Source organism: Mustela erminea, chromosome 9 (assembly GCF_009829155.1).
Source record: "Mustela erminea isolate mMusErm1 chromosome 9, mMusErm1.Pri, whole genome shotgun sequence".
NCBI classification, from domain to species: Eukaryota; Metazoa; Chordata; class Mammalia; order Carnivora; family Mustelidae; genus Mustela; species Mustela erminea.
The window spans coordinates 93,513,365-93,526,903 of NC_045622.1; the positions used below are offsets into that span (position 1 = coordinate 93,513,365).

A 13,539-nucleotide genomic window follows, 5' to 3' on the forward strand; every position below is an offset into this window, starting at 1 on the left:
TATTAGAGTATTAAGTATTAGAGTATTAAGCCAAGCACGAAGCCCTGCTCAGCACAGGGCCATATATGACTATATAAGTTTGCCCACCCAAGAAGCCTAGTCAGGAGGAGGTGAGAAGTAATCCAGATCCTAGACTGAGAACACGGTTGCTCATGCTCATCAAGCTAATAATACTATCTGCAGAAAAAAAAAAAATCTTCAGCAACCTCCATTTTTGATCAATGGGGGTATTCTTCTCCTCTAACCAAGTCCCACTCTGTGAAAAATCCACAAGTTCATGGTGATCCTGTCACAGCTTTGAAGAGAGGAGTCATCTGCTGATCCTTCTGGGTCTGCTGAAGCCTTGGGTTAGAGACCAGGCCTGGAAATGAAGTATTATTCCAATCCTTACTCAACACTTCTGAGCTTGGCCCCATCCAATAGACCCTAGACCCTTTGCCTGATAAGTACTTTGATTTCAACATCTACAAATGAATAAAATAAAACTTGTTTCATGAATAATTGTGCTAGATATTTAATGGCAGGTTCTCAGAAAAGACTTTGGCAGTAGGTTCAACTGATGTTGATACAGAAGAAGTAGAGCTTACGGCTCAAAGAGTCCAGAGGAAGATAGTCCTCTATTATTCTGATGGACCCCAGTGCAAAGGGAATTTTCCCTTCCTTCATCAACCACCTCCTTCCCCTTTAAGGAGCAAAGTTAGCAGGCACCTCAGAAATGTAAGGTGGACTAGAGTGGAAATCAGATGACATGAAAAATGCATCCAAACTAGAGAACAGAGACACTATTGACCCTCCATCATTGGTTGAGGGATTTTGAGAATTGTGTTTTCAGCCTTAATCTAGCTTTTCTTTCCTGCCTTGTCCTTTAGGTGATAGAACACTCTTTCGTGAAACATGGGAGTTTAGACTAAGCTACTAAGAGTACCTAGAGAAAAGAAAGGAATTACTCTTATTCTTTTATGTAACCTTTGTTAGACTTGGAGGCTGCTGCAGCAGCAGCTCACTTAGTGGACTGGAAGACCAGTCGATGAGTAATTATTTACTGTTTGTGAAAGAGGCTAGCACAGTGCTTGACCCATTGTGGGTGTTTAATAAATGCTAGCTGACTCTGAGCATGTCTTGTTATTGTGGAATATGTGGGATAGGCTATAGTTGAAAGAGTCATGGATTTGGCTTCAAATGACATAGATTCAAGCAACCAGGGTAATATAGGATCTTGGACAAATTATTTAGGTTCTTTGTGACCTGCTGACCTCACCTAAACAATGGGAATATTCACATTATAAGACCTACCCCATTGAGAATAAAATGAGAAATTAGATGGCTTATCCAAAAGCACTCTAGCATATTCTGCATATGTGATATTTTTGTTGCACCTATATGTGTGCACGTAGGCACATGTTAAAAGTTTTTAAATCATGCTTACCTCTCTTTCCCATCCCAATTAGCAATAGGAGTAAACATAAGTCTCTGATAGGATGGACTCTCACAGGTTTCCTGAATACATTATCATGGCAGATAGTTCAGTGTTTGCATCCAAATCTGGGTTCTTGTACTTGGTTGGTTATGTGAGTTACAACAAGTTATTTAAACTCTCCATGCCTTGGTTTCTTGACAGTTAAAATTAGAATATAACAGTACCTACCTCAGAAAGAAATATAACAGTACCTACCTAGAAAATAACAGTACCTTCCTCAGAGATGTATGATGATGATTCATTGAGTTATTTGCAAAGGGCTTGGTATGGTGCCTGGAACATACTAAGTATTTGATATATTATCATTATATTTTTACTGTTATTTTTATTATCAGACCTCTGAAGCCAAGGAAACATCAGAAAAGTGGTGGGACAATCTTCTTATGGCATGTTGTGGGGTGGTATTTCCACCATGTGTCTTTGGTTCCTGGGTAGATTCTTCCTTCTCTGAAGATAGCTGGGCTGTTCTTAGACCTTCCTACATATGCTGGGACTCCTCTCAGGAGACGCTGCGTAAAATATATCTTCCCGCAACCTACCCTTTGGTAGCCAAAGGAACTGTTCTCCACTGACCCTGCTAAGCCAGGGAGAGACCTGGGAAACTTTCCTGGACCTTTCATCTCAGCTCAGAGACCATAAATTCTTTTCTCCCATTAGCCCTGAGTCCTGAAAGAGGAGGCATCCAGGTAAGGGGAAAGGGACTCAGTCTGTCCAGGTCTGGACCTCAAGAGAATGGATGTGAGAAGATCATCTGTGTTTGACTCACTGGAGCCTAGAGGCAAGACTCTAGTCCCCTCCTATCCACTGGGGCAAATTTCTAAGTCCTCCTTGGACACTGTGAGAGTCCCTCAGGGATTCCATGAAGGCAAGTATGACTATCTATCTACTCTTCGTCCAGATCTTGAGTTTCAATGACTTCATTCCTAGTGGAGGACAGAAGAAAATAATCCCTTATCCGGTCCTCCTGACCTTGTGAAAAATTGGGAACTCAACAAAAATTTATGGAGGGTCCCCTAGATAGGAGGTCATATACTAAGCTCTGAGGACAGGTAATTAAGACATGCATCCTACTTGCCATCATGGCACTCATAGTCTAGAAGGTGAAAAAGGCCTTTAGCAACTTCCATTCTTCCTTTGGTAAGACCCTTACCAACCCTAGGTTCTTAGGAACTTATGAAGCTTTTGCTTGACCAATAATCCACTACAGACTTCCTTTCTTTGTTCCAAACTTATCTTTCCTGTGTTCTATTCTGTCAGGAATCCTTTGATCTGTGAGTTTATATGAGCATGTTAACTAGTGTGGATCTATCATTTGAAAAAGAAGTTACATCCATTAAAGTCCAGATTTTTCGTTCTAGGGACTTGGTAATATTTGGGGAGGAAGCCAGGCTTTTGTGGCAGTTCATCCTATCCAAAGCTCATGAGATGATTATGTTAGGTCTTATGGATCTCAGAATAGGACTTACCCGAACCAGTACATCTTGGGTATTAAAGAACCGCTGAGCCTGGGAAGATCTGCTTTCCAAGGAGTGGCCTCAACCTAGCTTCAGTCTGGGGCAGGAGTTAGGATCTCAATTCACTACAAGGGTTATTTACTCTACTTACTTTCCTATATTGAATTTATACAGATTTGGAAAACAAATCATTTGGGGAGGTGATTTTTTTTTTTTTTAAGGAAGAGTAAAATAGCCACTATCCCTCCATGAAAACACCTTTGTTAGTCATCTCCACCAAGGCAAGAGGATTTCTCCCACTCTATATTAACCTGCTATTTATAAACTCTCACATTTTTAAAAGCATTACAACCTATACTGTGTTCAAGGAATCTGGTGAGCTGAATATCTGGGAACAGAAATCAATGAGCTTATTCCCTTGGCCTGTGACCTAGAGCAAGTTAACTTTCCCTCAAGGTTTTATTTCCCCTACACAGATTAAAGGAACACCTTCCTTCCCACTCCCCACCTCCCCACCAGAAGGTAGGGGCTTCGGTACTAGTAGCCTGCCTCATCAGCAACTGCTATATTCTCTTATCTGTCCCCCAGTCTTCAGAGACCCTATGATTAGATAAATTGACTGAACCAGGTGTCCACTGGGTTCTAGCCCTGGGTCTGCTGTCCTAACCTAGTGAACTTTGGTGATTCACTTGGCCTCTCTTTACCTCATCTCTAAAACAAAGGTCAGAGTCTACCACACCTATAATTTATGTAATATCATGAGCGTTGGTCAGAGCAAGTTGAATAATTCCTGTCCTTAAGAGGAGCTCTTAAGGTGTTTGGAAGAGTGAGCATGTAGGAGTTGAATGTTCTGTAACTGTTATCAGTCTTCTTTTCTGGTCATGGGATGGAGGGCTCAGTGGTTGCTCAGACCTTAGACAACAGGTTTTTCTGGGCCCGTTAGTCCCCATGATGTCTGGCGTTGCAGAGACCATCATGGCAAACACAACACAAGACTGACTATGGATTCTTTTTCAGCTGGGACCTATACATGCCCAGCCTCTATCAGCACTTTGGAGATCTTTCCATAAAGAGGAGAGACTCTCACATGGGGCTCAGAGCACAAGCCTGGGAGCCTGGATGAAAATCCTGCCTACTTAAGTAGTTCAGAGACCTCAGACAAGTTCAGTAACCTCTCTGTTTCCTCATCTGAAGATGGGAATAATAATAGTACCCACCTCCTTTGGTTACAATGAGTAAATGAATACATACAAAGTGCTTAGGAAATTGCCTAGTACATAAAAAGTGGTCAGTTGGATGCTTTTGTTATTAGTGTTTCCTCCATTCATCAGGAGTCTCTGTCTCTAATATCCCGCCCCCCTTCAGGTCCCCCTTGGGAGATTTCTATGCACTTGAAGATTTCAAGGAAAACATAAATACTCTATAACCAGTTTGGCCCTGAAGGGCTCAAAGCAGGATGGACATGAGGCAGGTTGCAGCATGATAAAGGCCAGTTCCTGCTGAGGAGTTGGTGCATCCATATCAGGGCCTGGAAGTTAACCTGATCATAAATCTCTAATCATAATGAGCCCTGCATGTGCATGAGTCTGAGATCTAATCAAAACATTAGTAACTCTCCTGAGTTACAATCTAGACCAAAGTTGTGTTTTGATTTGCAACTTTACATATCATGTTAAACCAATCAGAACCTATAACCTACATATCCGCTAATACTGGTGGTCCACAGCAGCAAGTTATTCCATGAGTCAAAGCACTTGGTATCAGCCCTAGAGATGAGGAACCAAAAGGATAAGACAGGACTGGACCTGAGTCCTCTCTTCTCCCTGTGGCCAGTGGTTCTCAGGCTCTTCAAGGCAGTAGCTTCTTCATGATTTTCTCCTCCTTGTCATCAGAGGCCTGCGTTCTCACTGGTTAGCTTCCTTCTGTTGACTTGAAGAGGAGGATGAGTAGTAGCAGCCAAGCTCATGGGGTAATTGAAGTCTTTGATACCTATGGGTATGAGGAGTACCTCCTGTGATGTTTGCTCTGCAGCCTGCACTTTCCCTACTAGGTCCCAGCCCCTATGTCAAAGGAGCCAACATTGATCCTTAAGCATAGGTGGGTAAATAGAGCTGCCAAAGTTACAGATCCAGACAGATGACATCATGGTTTGAGAGTTGCTGATAGAGTCCATAGCTTACCCTTCTTCCCCAGATTATTCTTTATTTTTTTTTAGATTTTATTTATTTATTTGACACAGAAAGAGAGAGATCACAGGTAGGCAGAGAGGCAGGCAGAGAGAGAAGGGGAAGCAGGCTCCCTGCTGAGCAGAGAGCCCGATGCGGGGCTCAATCCCAGGACCCTGGGATCGTGACCTGAGCCGAAGGCAGAGGCTTAACCCACTGAGCCACACAGGTGCCCCTCCCAGATTATTCTTAATGGCAGTTCTCAAAGAGTCTTTTCTTTACAGGCATGAGCCCTAGAGGTTTCTATCCATGAACTAAGTCCCCAGATATCAGTCATTCCATTCACCTCAAATTATAAAAGTCCAGTGCATTTGCCAAAGATGTAATGAGTCCATTTTGCTCTCCATGGTTTGGACCAGGGTCACACTCGCCCTGTGTAAATGAAACAATGGGATGAGGAGGAGCATCAGATATTTCCATTGGTCCTGGTTAGAACTTAAGGTATGCTCTGGCTCTCCTTACTCGTGGAAACTTCTAGTACTGAAGGGAACTCCACTATTGTCTATTCTGGAAAACCTGGCTAGGGCTCAAAGAGGGGCTGCTCTGTTTCTCAGACTAGCTGTTACACTTAATCACTGTTTGACTTATGGCAGGTTATGTAGCCCCTCTAAGTCCCGGCTTTTCAACTTTAAAATGGTAACGGTAGTAGGAACTGTTTCACTCAGTTGCTGTAAGGATTGAATAGGATGATACATACCTATTAGCACAGTAGTTGAGATCAGTGAATAATCAATAAATATTGGTCATTGTTAGTCTTGGTAATGTGCAACAGAAGGAGGGAGAGGAGCCCCATATATTTTCAATCTTCCTATATGTCAAGTCTTTGCCTTATTCTGGGTGCTTCCTAAGCTATGTATCATCCTGTAAGTAGGTAAGGCACCAAGCCTCTTGGGTACCCTAAAAGAAATGAGGCCACTGCTAATCAAAATCGGGCTGTGAGCAAATGTTAATTGTAAGAAAGACTAGAAATATCTCCTATTATCTCCTGGGGCTCCTACTATTATATTGATTAACTGTGAGCTAGAAAATAAGTGTGAGGAAGAAAGCTCTGTGCCCTGATAGTGGGCTACCTGGTTGACCTCAGGAATCTGAGCAGAGAAGGAACTGGAAAAGCTCAGCTCAGACCCTCAGTAGAATCCACCCCACTACATTTTGGTAGCCATCTTAGGTATTTTATCTGAAAGACATGCCGTGTCCATCATTCAGTTCCTCATATACTTGTGTTTAAAGACTCCTAACAGCAGATAGGACAATTTCCTTCACTCTGCTGTGAACGGTGGCCAGGCTTCATGACTGCCTTATAACAAATTTAAAATAAAGGTCCTTCAGGGACTATGAATCTAGATAACTGTGGAGAGAGGGTGACTGGAAAACTAGACCACATTCAAGATTCTAAGGGCGAGAGACGTGTTTGCCTCAAAGTCTCAGCCCCAGATCTCCTTGGATCAGCCCCAACAGGAACTGTCCTTTCTATTCCAAGTGACACCTGGAGTCTAAGAGTTGAACCAGGCCATGGGACACAACATGTCTCTGACGTTCAAGAACTCCTGGATTCTCTGAAAGCAGGACTGGGTCTAGGTCTTTTGCTCAGCACTCCAGCTTGCTCTCAGTAAAAAGGTCTCTGGTAGAGAAAAAGGCTGTGGCCTCTGGGCAGAGATTTGTTTCATGGAGAAATGAAGCAAATATAGGCTAGAGAAGAGCAGTTTTACCTGGGAGCTCCCTCTACTGGCTCTTTGGTAGAAATTCCTAAGCAGTCATTCTGCCCTGCCCTGTGGGTATCAATTTGAGGCATCTGAGCTTCTCAGTGCCTTGAACCAAGAAGAAAATAAGGTAGCCAAGGAAGATGAAACTCCACAGGTTGGCCTCTTTTGCCTCCTTGATAATTTCATCTAACATTCATTGGGTGCCAACACAGTGCTAGGCATTTTATTTGTACGATCTCCTTGAATACCACAACTCCATGTGGCAAGGTTTTACAAATAAGACAGCCCAAACCTGGAACATTAAGTAGGTTCCTGGCATGACTAGAGCTGAGCATACTCACTGTTCTTAGGATTCTCCTGAGTGAGAATTCAAGAGAATCAAGAACCAAGAGACAAATGTGAAATTAGAAGCAGAACTTGTTCTCACCACCTAATATAAATAGGTTACACTTGGCTATGGGATTGTTCCATAAACATTCTAGAGCATTCCATCTTTGCTTTTTAAAAAGTCCAGCCCGTGAGACAATGAAGTACGTGACAATGCTTGCCCAGTGTGTGCTTCTACTGTGATGCCCATACTGAAGAACTCAGAGTAACTACCACAGTGACTAGTAAGAATTTCCATTACAGAGGTGAGGCCTTCTTTAATTTGTGGAACATGTTCACACCTACATCTTTAAAAATCAAATCTTGTGAGGTGGGTAGAGCAGGTAGCGGTGGACTCATTTTATAAGTTGGAAATTCAAGATACTGAATGACGTGTTCCAGATTCTTGTTAGGAACAAATGGCAGAGCCCAGACCAGATCTCCACGTACAGATTAAGTTCTGACTTTCTGGTTGGCATTGGTTGAAACGGAGGTCCAGATTGGGCTTTTTAGCTACAGAAAATACTGTGAAAGCACCTCCTTGATCCTTACGTCTAGGTCTTGGCCTGAGCCACTCCTTTCCCTGTTTCAGGCTGGTTCCTAACTGAGCTCCCTTGATAGTGAGTCATTTGGGATTTAGAAATTACACAGCCACTTACCTTTTTTAAGGCTAGTCTCTCACCAACCCCCATTTCAAAGGTATCTAGGTCCCTGTGAGAATCCTAAATATTACTTCAATTCTCCGGTACGGGCAAAGACGTCAACTTTTTCATTTAATACGGAATAATCTCAAAGCATTTCTACATTATTACTTTCTGGGGAATCACGGGATTCCCATTCTCTTTGGGTGGGTACTGGTCTCTAATTTCATTGCTGTGTTTCTAAACCTCCATTATGGGACATCAGCCACACCGGGTTTACTAAGTTCCTCTACCCCCTGCCTCAAGATTTTCTGCCAGCCTCCGCTTCTCCTATAGACTGAGTGATGTCATAATGGATCAGAATGGTCTCTGGTGATAATAACACAACGGAGCCAAGAGTAGGCTTTCTGCAGCACCTTCTGAGCAATGAGACTGTCACTGTCTTAAATGGAGTGGTTGGGTTAAAAATATATGTCTGTGATGTAACTCCCCGGCCCTGAGCTACCACTGGAAGCAGGTCCCTCTGGTTTGACCTGTTAATACCACAAACTCTACTTTGCCAGAAATATGACTACTTGACGAATAAGTTGGTCCCGGCCTGCCAATTTGAAGCGAACTCATATTTGTCCATCTGCTGGTAAGGCTGAGCAACCCTTTATCTAACCATAGCCTCGAGCATCTGTCCCCCGTGTCCCTGCCACTCCCAGGGAAGCCAAAATGATATCAGTGAAGGAGGGGCGGGGAGAGCCTGGAACTGCTTGCTCACAGGGAACTGTGAGTGATGGAATATAGGTTGCTGACACCCTATCCCTTTCATTCTTGCTTGTTGTAGGAGCGCCAACGATCAAGAGGAGACCAGATGAGTTTTCAAAGCAGTCCTCAAACACCCAGGACACACCTCATCCTTTGCCTCGTGCTTTCTGCAATGTTGCTGCTTACAGTCATCTTCCTGTTAACCCTTGCCATAATTACCCCTTCCTGATCACCATTCTTTCACCATTCACAACCCACTCAGCTCTTTCTCCAAGGTGCCCATCTCATGGACAGTGGCTTTGTTCTCTGGCAAGTTCCCTTCTGAGTTATGTCCAGATGGCTAACAGTAGTTGCCCTCTCTCCTACCCCCTGCTTCATGCCCCAAAGCCCAGTATGTCAGGAAAATCACAGCACACCATACCTCTTCCAAAATGAAGTTGCAAGACTCTCTACGAGCGCATTCTCACTCAGTGAAGGTACTCAAGGTATCTGATTGTGATGTAATTAAAACTAGATGGAAAGACCAGAAATCCCTTAATCCCAGTCAGATACAGTGAAAGAGCTTACTCATGACTATTTGGATTGATTGAGAATGTGGAGGTAGGAAGAAAGAGAAAGAGAAAGATTCTCAGGATTGCATTGTCCCTGAATACAGGATGGAATCATCTAGACATTTTTTTTTTCTCCAATTAAATTTGCATTTCATTCTACCACATTGTGATGGCTTCACTCTAGACATTTTCGTTTGAGACCCAAGGCTTTTCTTCATGGGTTCTGAACCACAGGTTCCTGGACGGTGAGGTAAGTGACATTTGCCAGCACTGTCTAGGGTGATTTGTAGTGATCTCCGAAGCCCAGGGCTCCGCCCTGTTAGGCAGTAAGATTTGTCTGCTCTGGGTTCCTTCTGACCCAAGTGCCCTTCAGGGATCCCCAGTCAAGCCACAGACGTTAGGCCAACCTCACAATGTTAATCTCATCCATAAAACAGACCCCAGGATTACCCAAATCAGAATTTGTTGAGGTCATGGTGCTCTCCTTCTCAAAGACAATCACTACAAAAAGTGTGGTCCTTGGAAAACCCACTATACCTGGGATTCATATTCCTCCCCACATCTTATTTCTGCTTTTAGTGGTAAGCTAGAACTAATGGAAGATGCTGGCTTTTCACATGTGAGCTTCAAGTCTCTCTCCTATGGCAAGATTCAGACCCAATTTGTTACTTTAGTCATAGCCTTGCCCATAAGTACAAAAAACTGGCCAAGCCAGGAGATATGTGAGTCCATTCTTCCATGTGCTCCAGCCTGTAGTTATTGGACTACAAATTAAAGACAATGGAGCCCATTTTTTCTTATTTGCCTATCAGATATAGTGACCCAAGAAGCTAGTTTCAAGGCATTTTTAATCAAGAAAAGATAAAAAGTTTAGTGAATTCACACCCCCATGAACTCATGATTGAGCTCTTCCTGCCCACCGAATTCAGCTGTGGCAGACTGTGTCTACCAACCACAAAATTAAAGCCAAACTCACAGGCATCTTGAAGCACCCCTCAGGTAGTTCTTTTTTTTTCCCCGGCAGTCCATGCTTTTCAAGCTCTGATCCTTTTCTATTTAGTCTCTGCTAAACTAAAGCATGCTGGCTTCCTAAGCCCTACCCCACCCTACCCCTTTAGCTTCAGCCCCCTACCATGTGCTTGCTCTGGCTTCCTTGTCTTTGCTTAGATCCTCACCATGAAACCTACTCTAGACATTCCTGGGTGACCCTCTGAGTCCCTATTCAAATGTGCCTTTCATCTGACAAGGCATGGGAAAACCCATCATCTGGTTCTCCGGGGTGTCTAGCAGAGTGGCATAGGGAGGGAGGAGGGTATTTGAAAGAGTTCACTCGCTGATAATGAAGGTGTGCAAAGAAGAGAGACTGTCTTAACTGTTCTGAAGTTGAACACTGCATTTAGTTGAGACTTTTGAATGCTGATGGCAACAAAAAAAAGGGGGTGCTGGAATTCTAGTCAATTTCTTCCAGCGTGCAAGTGGTCCTTAAAAATATCACCCTCAGACCTCCAAATATGCTGGCTTCTAAGAAGTATTTCCCAAGACTGAATGTACCTCTTGATCAGGGTAAGTGATGAAAACATGTATTTAACAGGGGAAGGGGACTGTGGAATAGCTTGTATTATGCATGCTGTGGCGCATCTCCCCCATGGTGCTAATGCCTTAGCTTCTAAAGTTTTCAGAATCAGGAATATGTGATCAGGGATGCCAGTTTCTAAAAGGGTGAAGGAGGGCTTGGATGATTAGCCAATCCAAATGCAGATCTGCTGCTGTTCTCACCTTAAGACAGCTTTCTTGGAAGACTGGACTGGGGAGTTTCTAACTCCTCCCTAGTGCCATCCAAAGGGAAGCACTAACATGGAGGTATAAACATGGCTGTTGTAGCAGCCTGAATGGACATAAAGTTCACTGCATCTCCACACTGGCTGGGTTTGGACAAAACTCTTGAGGCTGAACCAGCTGGTGCTTTCCTTGGTATAACTGGAGAGGGTGTCTTCTCAAGCAGATGGTCTTTTGGCGGGGGCAATTCTCCTGGCACACGGGCCTCTTGAAGGAATAAAGTAGATTCATTATTCAGGCCACCTCTAAGCAAGTCCCAGATATCTGCAATTCTACATGATGGTACCCAGAACTGGAATATAGAAAACCAGATATTGGAATAGAGGCAACACGATGGAGTGGTATAGGCATGAGTGTTGGAGCCTCACGGATAGGAATTTGATTGGATACCAAGTTTTACCAACTTCAAGCTTTAAGACTTTTGGGCAAGTCACTTAAGCTATCTGGTCTCCATTTCCTTAGGTTTAAAATGGGATAAATAATAACTAATATTTCTGGAGTGATTTCTGTGCTCAACAATCCAGTTGGGTAAGTTAACATTATAATGACACCCATACAGTTGCCTTAAGTACTATTCAAGATCGTTGATGTAAAGTGCCCCAGCACGATGTCTGCCACAGAGTTGGTGTCAAAAACTATTGGTTTCTTTCTTCACTATCCCATCCCTTATTTTGGCCCAAATAGGTCAGCTCCCTAATGGAGACACCTTTAGGCAAAGAGGAATCTCTTTCCTGGACTTCCCGATACATTCCCTTTAGTTGATTTCTGGGGAGCTGCAGTTTTTTTTTTCCTTCTCCAAACCTAGTACTTTACCTACTGGCATTTTTCTTGGTGCTTGGAGAGGAGACAAGAGACACAAGCAGGACATTTCTGGGCTTCAGTGACCCTGAAAGAAAGGAGACTCCGTTCTTTTCAAGGGCTTGGTGACAGCAGTCTACACCCAGAGCCCTCTGGGGAGACATTAGGGGATGCAAGTCCTCTTCATGCTTGGGATGCCCAGGAATGGGCTGGCAGTGCAGAAGGTGGTTTTTATCTTGGACTGGTTCCACATCAGTCTATTAACTCCCTAGGTACTGAACTTCAATGCTCAGACAGTAATTGGGCACCATAGTACTTAACAAAGAATGGAGGGACAGCTCAGAAAGCCAAGGACACCAGCTCCAGTCGAGGCATGTACCAAAGGAGCTGACTGCTGTGTGTGTGGGGTGGGGTGGTGGGGGGAATGGAGACAATGGCTACCTAGGACTAACTTATGTTTCTGCTGAGCTCCTAGCCACACCCCCACCTGCAATCTAACCAGCCAGCTTCATTGCAGTAGGAAAAACAGGGACACTGCAGAAGGGCGCCCTCTTTTGGCAGGGGGAGAAGCAGAGACGCTGAGTCTACCAGTCCGCTGAAGTTAGATTAGGATAATTTTGGCTGCTACATTGAGCACATTTCTTCTTTTTCCAACTCTACCTCATTTGTAAGAGCTAGATTTCAGGGTTTGCTTAAAGATGTCAGGGGACCCTCAAAGTGACCTCGAATGAACCTGCCTTGATCTCAACATAGACACAATGGTATCTAACCACCACAGAAAGTAGGTCACATTATTTTAAATGGTCTCTTCTTTTTATAGTTTATGTGGTCTGTATCGGAACTATATGGTTTCTGTGAATGTGCTCATATACATGAGTTTATGCTTACACATATACCTAGTCTCATAACTCTAGAAACATACATACTTTGTGCGTTTAGAAACATCCTTAGCCTGACATCTTCATGATTCCAAGAAGACTGCCTTGAAATGCTGCTGCCACATGATGGGGAAGCTTTCTTGTCCGTCAGGCCACATCTGATGATACCATGTGATAAGCCATCTTCAGTGCAAAAACCAGGGCCACCTGCCTCCCATTGATATTTCTTCTGACTGCATACCTCCCCACTGCAGCCCCGTTCTCACATGCATTCATAGAGGCATTCATGGAGCTAAAAATAAGCAGCTGCTGATGGGGCTGCCAGAGAGTGTCCTCCATCCTGAGCGGCCGTTTAGTAGGCAAAACTTAAGCCACGGACAGGAATTGAGGGTACAAGATGGGTTTTACCTTAAATTATAATCTCTAAGGCAAGCCAAGAAGCCTAGGAAGGTCTGAAGAGGGAGATGATAGGGTATTAAGGGTCACACTGTTGAAAGATCAGCTCATGATCACTCCTAGGCCTTGTGCCCCAAATGGTAGCTGTAGCCTCTGAAAAACTGCTTACTGGCATCATCCCATTGTCAGGGAATGTTAAGAATGAGGGTTAATATAGGAAATAAAGACCTGGCTTAATGCCAGTTCTGTGCTTTCCAATGCCCCTCCCCCCCCCTTTCTGGGCAGAGGGCAGATGAGTTGGGTATAGGATGCTGTGTAGATTTGGAAGGGTAATCCCTGTGTGTGTGATTTTGTTCAGATCTTTCAATTTGCAGGAATTCTTCCCACTTCATCACTCCACCAATCAATAAACCCTTTGTCATACTGAGGTGTGGCATGTCTTCTGCTGAAATCTCAGATTC

General features: G+C 43.8%; 2 long non-coding RNA genes across 2 annotated transcripts; one reads left to right on the forward strand and one right to left on the reverse strand.

Moving 5' to 3' along the window:
• Positions 1–4,492: 4,492 nt before the first annotated feature.
• Positions 4,493–8,172, reverse strand: LOC116599383. Its single transcript, XR_004289350.1, has 3 exons — positions 7,885–8,172; positions 5,443–5,528; positions 4,493–4,920 (listed from the first exon to the last, which is right to left on the reverse strand). It is a non-coding gene; the product is annotated as an uncharacterized LOC116599383 (long non-coding RNA).
• Positions 8,173–8,247: 75 nt separating this feature from the next.
• On the forward strand, positions 8,248–9,329 carry LOC116599382. The gene is made up of 2 exons (XR_004289349.1): positions 8,248–8,503; positions 8,699–9,329. It is a non-coding gene; the product is annotated as an uncharacterized LOC116599382 (long non-coding RNA).
• Positions 9,330–13,539: the final 4,210 nt, after the last annotated feature.